This window comes from Alligator mississippiensis, chromosome 7 (genome assembly GCF_030867095.1).
Source record: "Alligator mississippiensis isolate rAllMis1 chromosome 7, rAllMis1, whole genome shotgun sequence".
NCBI lineage: Eukaryota > Metazoa > Chordata > Crocodylia > Alligatoridae > Alligator > Alligator mississippiensis.
Genome location: NC_081830.1, coordinates 53942618 through 53951928, shown reverse-complemented (window position 1 = coordinate 53951928; position 9311 = coordinate 53942618).

Here is a 9311-nt window from a genome sequence, read left to right as displayed (position 1 = left end):
CCCCAGAGGCCACTGCCACAGTCCCTTCTCTGCTCCCTGGCAGACAAGTGGACCCCAGCTACAGTGGGGAGGAGGCAAGAATTAACCCCCTTCCTCCCCTTCTGCCCACTTTGCCTTAATGGGGCCATGCCGGCCAGTGTCTTGTCAGGTCCCATCCCTGCTTGGGCTAGAGAGCAGAGGGGAGGGGCCAGCCCTGCTCTGTAGCAAAGGGCACAGCCCAGCCCAGAGAGCATGCTGGGATGCTGGAGGGCTCTGGTTTAAGTTAAACTAGGAAGGGGTCTGGGACAGACATTGCATAAACTGGTTTGAGCTCAATCAGTTAAAGTCTAATATTACATTCAACCAGATTTATCTCAAACTGGTTCCAGCCATTTTGAAACTGGTTTATGTGCGCTGAATGTCTGTCCTGTTACAGGTTTAAACCAGTTTCTGATCACTTAAACCAGTTTATGTGTAATGTCTGTCTCTAGCCCTACTGTCAGACACCAGAAGCTTCTGAAGCTACAGAAAGATTTCATTCAGCAGAACACATCTATAGCCAAGGAGAGAGGAGAATTTCAAATATAATAAGCACCTGGTTTTAGCCATCACAAATTAACCACTTTATTGGGAGCCCTCCAATACTGTGGAGGAAGAGCCAGGATTTTCCCCTGAATTATTCAGTTGCTCGGGGGAGATGTGGTGAGTTATAGAACCTACCCCAGTCAGTAGTACAAGAACAGTTACTGTCCAAAGGATTGTTCTGTTACCTACAGAGAGGAATTTGACAGTCCCAGCCCACCTACCAAAGGAAAACTGCTGAGATCAAAATCTGTGTGATAGTTCTGACATTTTGATAACATCTAATTCTAATGGAAAGTTGAGACTTTGGTTCATGGAAGGGGATCTGCTTTTCACAGGAAAATACATTCTTTTTTCCATAAAAATGCCTCTATTTCAAAATACTTTGATTCTAGAATAGTTCCATGGCATCCCATGGGTGATGGAGCTCAAATGTCTCTGCTATGTTCTCCAGTTGGGCTACATTTCCTCTAAGACATTGTAGATATGAACATGGGACTGTTATGTCTAACCTTCTAAACCACTCACCCAAAGAAGCAGCTGTAAAAAATCATGGAAAACATGGTCCAACCAGAAGATAAACAGAACAAGGCTACTGAATTACAGCTCCCAGGAAGCACCTTGGTGGCACTTCAGAAGTGACATTTTGATTTTTCATCAAAAACAGTTTCCTGTAGAAAATGGACAAACTAAATATTTGTCAGACTTTTCCACAGGAAAAGAAATCTGACCTGCTCTAGTTATAGATGAAAATTGTAGGGCCTCAAAGAATCCTGTTACTATTTTTAAACACCAGGGGCATTTATACATGTGCTCCAGGAGTGGGGGGAGAGGGGGGACTTTAATTAAAGTATCTCTGAGAGCTGCTCTAATTAAAGCACCCAGACCATCTCATGTATTAGTGCCCCCATGCTTAAAAGTGGCAGCAGGGACACTAACTAAAACTCCTCAAACAAGCTTTAGCTAAAGTGTCCCCGCCGCCATTTTTAAGCATGGTGATGCTGATACACAAGACGCTGGAGTCTGCTGGAGCATGGTAATTACTATGCTCCAGCAGACTCAATTAATGGAGCAAACTCTAATGCACTATAATTACAACTATTGGAACAGCCTCATTGCTCATGTATAGGCACCCTAGAATTGTCTTTCTTCACAGAGAGGAAGAGAGCTGGGTGAGCATGGACACAGAGTAACCTTCTGGTCTAGGCTGACATACTGGAAGCTTGGATTGATATGGGCTCTCTCTACAAAACTGTGCTCTACCTAGTCCATGGACGAATCAAAAGCTGTCACAAGCTAGCGCCTTTCAGAAGCACTGATGTTCCATGCACACAAAAGCCAGGTCATTTTCAGGTCAGTTTTTCATTTGTGAATTAATCAATAGCCAATGTCAGACTTAAATCTTTAACTTAATATTAATTCAGCTTGTAGACAAACACTTTTTGTTTGCAGTCCATCTGGTATTTCCCCTAGTATAATATAATATTGTCTTAATAAAGACATGAGTAAAATTTGCAGAAGTTTAGGAATTTAAATCCTATTTTTACTAATGGCAGAAATTTGGGCATTAGTATCCAAGTTACTCAAGTCCCAGTGAAACTTTTACAGAATGATTTTGTCTTTAGGGTTGTCCCCTTTGAATTCCACATCCCTCACTTACCAAACAAAACAAATCTGTCAGCAAAAAAATATCCCTTCCAAGTGATGCATAAAGCAATAATTCACCACTGATCACACTACTCATGATTTATAATCAAAGTAATAAACAAAGAGGCAGATGAGTTTTCTGCAGAGGTCTGAATTTCAGGAGGAAAAATAAGGATCCTTCCTTTCAGAGTCAACCCGAGCAGGATGTGGGGCCCAGGGCAAATCAGCCCATGTGGAGCCCTGCCCCTGCTCCGATCCCACAAGCCCCAGATCTGAAGAAGCGGCAGGAGCAGTTCGGGGGGGAAAGGGAGCGTAGCAAGCAGCTGGAGACAAAGCCAGGGACGGTGGTGCAGAGTCACTGTAGCCACTCCACCCAGCTCCGCGGGACCCCCCCAAAGCATGAGGCCTGGGGCAGTCACCCTGATTCACCCTTCCTCCCCCCTCAAGGACAGCCCTGCAGTAGAGTCTCTCTACTTAACACATTTGAAAGAAAAATAGTATTCAAATGCTAATAGTAACCATACACCCCCTAAAAATGCTTTGAGAGCTTGTACAATAAAGATTATGCGTATATTGCTTAATAAAAAAAAAAATGCAAGACATGAATAAATGGGTATCCTTTGGTGCCAAGGTATATGTGTGTTGCTAAAACAAAATGCAGGCATCTGAAGGAATGCAACTGAAAATTTTAACATTATAAAAGCCTAAGTCTTTCTCTAATGCTTTATTTGTGCTCCGATTGGCTGACAAACAGCCAATCAGAGTGCAAACAAGTGTTCCAACAGGAGCTGGTGGAGCTCCCTGCAGATGGCAAGGATGGAGCAGAGGGGGGGCAAGACCACAGTGGCCGTTATGAGAGTGAATTCATGCCCAAGCAAATAATACCAAAAATTGTCTATGCCCCACTTTATGGCGAGACATTCCTATTCGACGGTTGCATACCTCCTTTCTTGTGGGTTCAGCTTTCAGTTGGCATAGGCTACAGGCTGGGAGACTCCATTGACCTCCCGGGACAGGACTGCACCTAAGGCTCGCTCAGAGATATCAGTCTGCAGGATAAAACGTACCTCAAAGTTCGGGGTTCCTAATGCTGCATCTTGACAGTGGGCTCTTTTTGCCTGCTCAAATGCTTGCCTGCTCCCAGCATCCCTTTGAAGAGGACCATTTCTCTTTCCTTGCAACAAGTCCGTTAGGGGTGCGATAATTTCTGTGAACTGAGGTATAAACCGTCTGTAATACCCTGCTAACCCTAAAAAGCCCCTTGGCTGTTTTCGGCTTTGTGGTGGCCTAAACTGGTGCAGGGCTTCTACCTTGTCAGCTAATGAGTGAACCCGACCTTGTCCTACCATAAAACCCAGGTACTTAGTTTCTGCCTTATCCAGGACACATTTTCTTGGATAAGCCATAAGACTGGCTTGCCTGTAATACTGCCCTAACTGCTTCTAGATGTTCTTCCCACCCCTGCGTGTATATTATAATGTCATCTATATAGGCGGCAGTGTATTGCTGGTGTGGAGCCAACACCCGCTCAATCAACCTTTGAAAGATAGCAGCCACCCCTTGTAGCCCAAAAGGCATCTGCTTGAATTCGTATAAACCCCAAGGGGTGCCAAACACAGTTTTAGCCCTATCTTCCCTCCTCAGTGGCACCTGCCAGTACCCCTTGGCCAGATCCAGTGTAGAAACGACTCTGGTTTGCCCCACTCTCTCTAGTAGCTCGTTAATCTGAGGCATGGGAAAGGCATCAAACCATGATATGGTATTCACCTTCCTAAAGTTGACACACAGCCGCAACGACCTGTCAGGCTTAGTTACTGTTACGATGGGACTCCGCCACAGGCTATGGGACTCCTGAATAATACCCTGCTCCAGCATCTTGATGAGCTCTGTACAAATGGCATTATACCTATAGTAGGAAATCCTCCTCCATTTTTCCCTAACGATCTGCCCAGGGGGAGGAGGGGTGCCTATTATACAGTGGGTTATTCCCCTCGCGCGACCAGGAATTTTGCTGAAGACATCACAAAATTCCCTCACCAAAACCCCCAACTGGCGCTGCTGCTGAGGGCTAAGTTGGACTCCCACCAGGACTATTGCCTCACCCGCCCCTGGTCCCAGCTCTGCCCCCACCTCCTGACTGAACTCCTCCTCAGGTGGGGAAGAATCAACCAGCAAGCTCTCCTGGTCCTTCCACCCTTTAAGCAAATTGACATGATACATCTGTGTCTCCTTCCTGAACCCTGGCTTCAAAACTTCATAGTCTGCAGGGCCCACCTGCCGAATCACTTCAAAGGGCTCCTGCCAACACTTCAGGAGTTTGTTCTCAGTATCAGGGAGCCGCTTCAAGACCTTCTGACCATCTTGGATCTTCCTTTTCTAGGCCCTTTTATCATATGTAGCTTTCTGCATCTGCTGTGCTACCCTCCAATGTTCTCACACCAGCTCCTCTACCCTCTGCAGGCACTGTCTCATATTCTACATATATTCCAAGGACCTGAAGCCCCTGTTCAGGCCTTCCTCCCACCTTTCCTTTACAAGGTCCAACAACCCTCTCGGCCGATGCCCATACACAAAGTCAAATGGGGCACACCCCAACAATGACTGCAGGGATTCCCACATCGCAAACAACGGCAGAACCATCAGGTCCCATCTCCAGAGATCAGTTTGCACACACCGCTGCAACATATTCTTTAAGGTCCCAATAAATCTCTCCACTAACCCGCTGGTTTAGGGGTGGTATACTGTTGTACATAGGTGTCTAATTTGCAACATCCCACACAGACTCCATAGGACCCCGGACATAAAATTAGACCCTTGGTCTGTGACAATCTCCCTCAGGATGCCCACTCAGGTGATCCATTTTAGAAGCTCTTCTGCCACCCAGGGTCCTGTGACCGTTTGCATGGGGACCGCCTCTGGGAACCTGGTTGCATAGATTCATAGATGTTAGGGTCGGAAGGGACCTCAATAGATCATCGAGTTCGACCCCCTACATAGGCAGGAAAGAGTGCTAGGTCTAGATGACCCCAGCTAGATGCCTATCTAACCTCCTCTTGAAGACCCCCAGGGTAAGGGAGAGCACCACCTCCCTTGGGACCCCATTCCAGACTTTGGCCACTCGAACTGTGAAGAAGTTCTTCCTAATGTCCAGTCTAAATCTGCTCTCTGCTAGCTTGTGGCCATTATTTCTTGTAACCCCCGGGGGCACTTTGGTGAATAAAACCTCACCAATTCCCTTCTGTGCCCCCGTGATGAACTTATAGGCAGCCACAAGGTCGCCTCAACCTTCTCTTGCGAAGGCTGAAGAGGTCCAAGTGCGCCAGTCTCTCCTCATAGGGCTTGGCCTGCAAGCCCTTAACCATACGAGTGGCCCTTCTCTGGACCCTCTCCAGGTTATCCACATCCCTCTTGAAGTGCGGTGCCCAAAATTGCACGCAGTATTCCAACTGCAGTCTGACCAGAGCCCGATAGAGGGGAAGTATCACCTCGGATCTGTTCGTCATGCATCTGCTGATGCACGATAAAGTGCCATTAGCTTTTCTGATGGCTTCGTCACACTGCCGACTCATGTTCATCTTGGAGTCCACTTTCCGCTTCCGTGCCACCAAGCAGGTCATTTCCTAGGCAGTAGGTATGCTGGACATTTTTCCTCCCTAGGTGCAGTACTTTGCATAGTCTGATAAATAGCAAGTATTGATGCCCTGCTGAAATTTCCAGCACGATACGAGAGAATGGGACTTTGATCATGAGCATAAGTTGTAAAGGGGCCCGAACTGACTTACACTCACACTCTGACACACTGGATGGGCCTGGTAAAACCTCTCCACCTGCTCATACAGCCCAGACCAAAAACACCATTTTGTTAACTGGGCTTCTGTTTTGCTATGCCCCATGTGTCTCCCTAAAGGACTTTCATAGGCTAACTTCATTAGGGGGAACCTAAAGTGAGTTGATATTAATAACTGGGCTACCTCCTTCCTCTCTTGTGGGCCCCACTTCACCCGATACAACAACCCTCTTCGGACCCCAAACCTGGGCAGATTTGCATATCACCCTGGGTCCACTACTACTTCTTCCCTTCTTGCCAATTTGGTTTCCTGGATGGCCTGGAACTCCTTCTCCACCTCCTGTGGCCTCCAGAATGTCTGACTACATGCTGGTCATTCTATATCAAAATCTTCTTCACTGAGATCTTCGGCCTGGTTCCCTAACAGGCCAACCCCCCCTCCACAGCCTATCACTTTTTATTAAGTTTAAGACTTCATAGATCTCCTTCCAGTCTCATCCTGGAATCATTGAGTGTGGCAGGTCATGAGCCACTCCAATGGGCATTTCCTGGGTGGTATTCAACACAGTGACCTGATAGATCTTCCGGGGGTAATAAGTACCATGTCCATGCATGCACGTCATCCTGAGAGGGGTAGCTTTTCGAAGGTATTTGGCGGGGATCAGCCTGCTTTGTATGAACATGTGGGAGCAACCGGTATCCACAACAGCTTCCAACCTCTCGCCCCCAACTCATGCTTCCACCACTGGGCAGGGCCAAGGGCCTCCCTTAATCTCCTTCCCTACTGTAGAGTCCATGGACTCTATTCCAGCCAGATCCACAGGGCCCAGTGTTCCACCCAACTCTTTAAATAGAGAATGCATCACTCGGGGAGCGGTCCATGGCACAGTCTCGTGACATGTGTCCTGCTTTCCCACATTGAAAACAGATCACTACATTACTGTTAGGCCTCCTAGTCTCCTGGAGCTCCCTACTCCCTGGTCTTGGAGGTTCATGGGGTTTCGAATACCCAGTCACTCTCGAAGTCCAGTCTGGCAGCCTCTCTCTCAGGGAACTGCTAAAGTTTTCGGCCAGCTGCAGTGGCTCTGCAGATGACCCTGGTCTATGACAATGGACCCAATTTTGGGTCTCTTTGTCTAAATCATTCGAAAACTGTTCCAATAGGATCTTATCACAAATATCGCTCTTCGAACTTTCCACCGGCTTCAACCACTTGACCACTAGGTCAGCCAGCTGCTATAGCAAGGCCTGTGGCTCCTTTTTTTCTCTCTGCTTCCTAGCCTGCCAGTAGATTTCGGGGTTGATATCCAGCCGGTATAAGATTTCTTTCTTGACCTTCTCATAGTCCATGGCTTCATCCCATGTCATGGATTCATAGGCTGCTTGGTTTTCTTCCCATACATCTTGACCTCCACCAGTCTAGTTGGGTTGGCTCTCTCGCTCTCTGTTCTCACCTGCCATGACTTTGATGGTTAAAATAAAAATAAATAAATAAATTAAAAAAAAAAAAAAAAAGGAGGGGTGAAGATTTCCCTGACCCAACAATGACCAGTAGCTGGTTCACACCACTGGGTCCAGTTCCAGCAGGAAAAAAAAAGGAAAAATTTGTCAACAACATTGAGCTCGCTTCCTGGATGTCAGGACTCAAAGCAATCCCTTCTGGTTTTGCCTGTCTTCACCCCAGACAGTTAAATGCCAGTGTTGCAGGTGAACAGGCTTTGTTTGTTTTTTTGGAATTGCCGCTGTGCCAGCTTAATTGACCACCCATGACAGCCGATCAGAACCATGAAATAGACAAGGGGAAACATCTCCCTCTTCGTTCCCAACGTTGAGCTCCCCTCTTCCTGACGGGGCTTGGAAAACTCCCTCTCCCAGACTCAGCTTCCCCAGGCACTGGGCTGCTGGAGTTGGGAGCAAATGGAGCATTTCCCGCTTCTGCTCCTAATTGCCACCGTGCTGGCCTAATTGACCACCCACAGTGGTCGATTAGCAAAAAAAAAAACCCAAGGAAGAGACATGCTCTCTCCGCTTCTCTCTCCTGTCCTCTCTTTTTTTTTTCTTTGCTTTTGGTGAGAGCTCCTCTGAGCTCACAAGACCAGATCGGTCTCTTGCCCCATTCCCGGAAAATTTAATCTCAGGCAGAGTATGGCTAAAGCCTTACCTGCCTGTCGTACAGCCCATTTGTTCCTCTCCCCTCTGGCTCCTCACTCCATCCCGGATATAGATCCAGCCACCTATTTCTGCCAATCTGCCTCACCTGGTGAGGTGGTAAAGTCGAGCTTGGGCATATCGGGAGCTCCCTCTGTAGCATGGTCATGCTGTTCCAGTCAGACCCATGGCTCATGGCTTATGAGCAGGGGGCCACCCCGAATAAGTAGCCTCTAGTTCTTCACACAGCAGCATGGGGGGGAGCCGGGTTGGGACACTACAGGGGGGGCCAGGCCATGGCTCTGGCCTCAACCCACCCCTCCCCACTTCTGTTGTTGTCACCTATAGGGCCTGACGCAAGATGACAGATGACGCCGCAGCGGGGGGGGAGGAGGGGGCCTGACATGGGTTGGGGGAATAGCAGGTACGCCATGGCAGTGGGAGGAGGGGAGGAGTGGGCTGGGGCCTCATGCAGGGGGGGAGGAGGACTGAGCCCAAACCGGGGGAAAAGGCGGCCCACCACAGCAGGGGGAGCGGGCCCAGGCCAACCTGGTGGCAGTGGCAGCGGCAGTGGCAGCGGTGGAATGGGAGGAGCAGGCTCGGAGCCAACGGGTGGAGGAGGAGGGATAGGGGAGGAGTGGTCCCTGGCCAGAGGTGGGGGAAAGAGGCTTACTCCTCCCCTCCTCCAGCCACTGCCACGTTGGACTGGGCCCACTGCTCCCTTACCACCGTGGTGGGTCGGCTTCTCCCCCGGCTTGGCTTGGGCCTCCTCCCCTCCTCAGGCCTGGGCCCACTCCTCTCCCCCCCTCCTCCCCCCCATTGGCTGCGAGCCCACTCCTCCCATTCCTTCGCCGCAGCCAGGTCAGCCCAGGCCTACTGCTCCCCCTGCCATGGCAGGCTGGCTTCTCCCCACCCTCGGGCCCGGTCTTCCCCAACATTGGGCCTGAGCCCACTCCTCCCCACCCCCCACTGCTGTGGCAAGGAGTGGGGGAGCGGGCCTGGACCCTAAGCGGCAGAAGGTAAAGGGGGAGCGGGCCCAGACAGGGCGGGGACACGGGGCTCTGTTCCCGCACACTCCCTCCCCCCCACCGTCATTCCTGACGGGCAATTGGCTAGTGAATAGATAAGAACAGATGTTTGCACTGATCATTGCTGTTGGTTGAGAAGT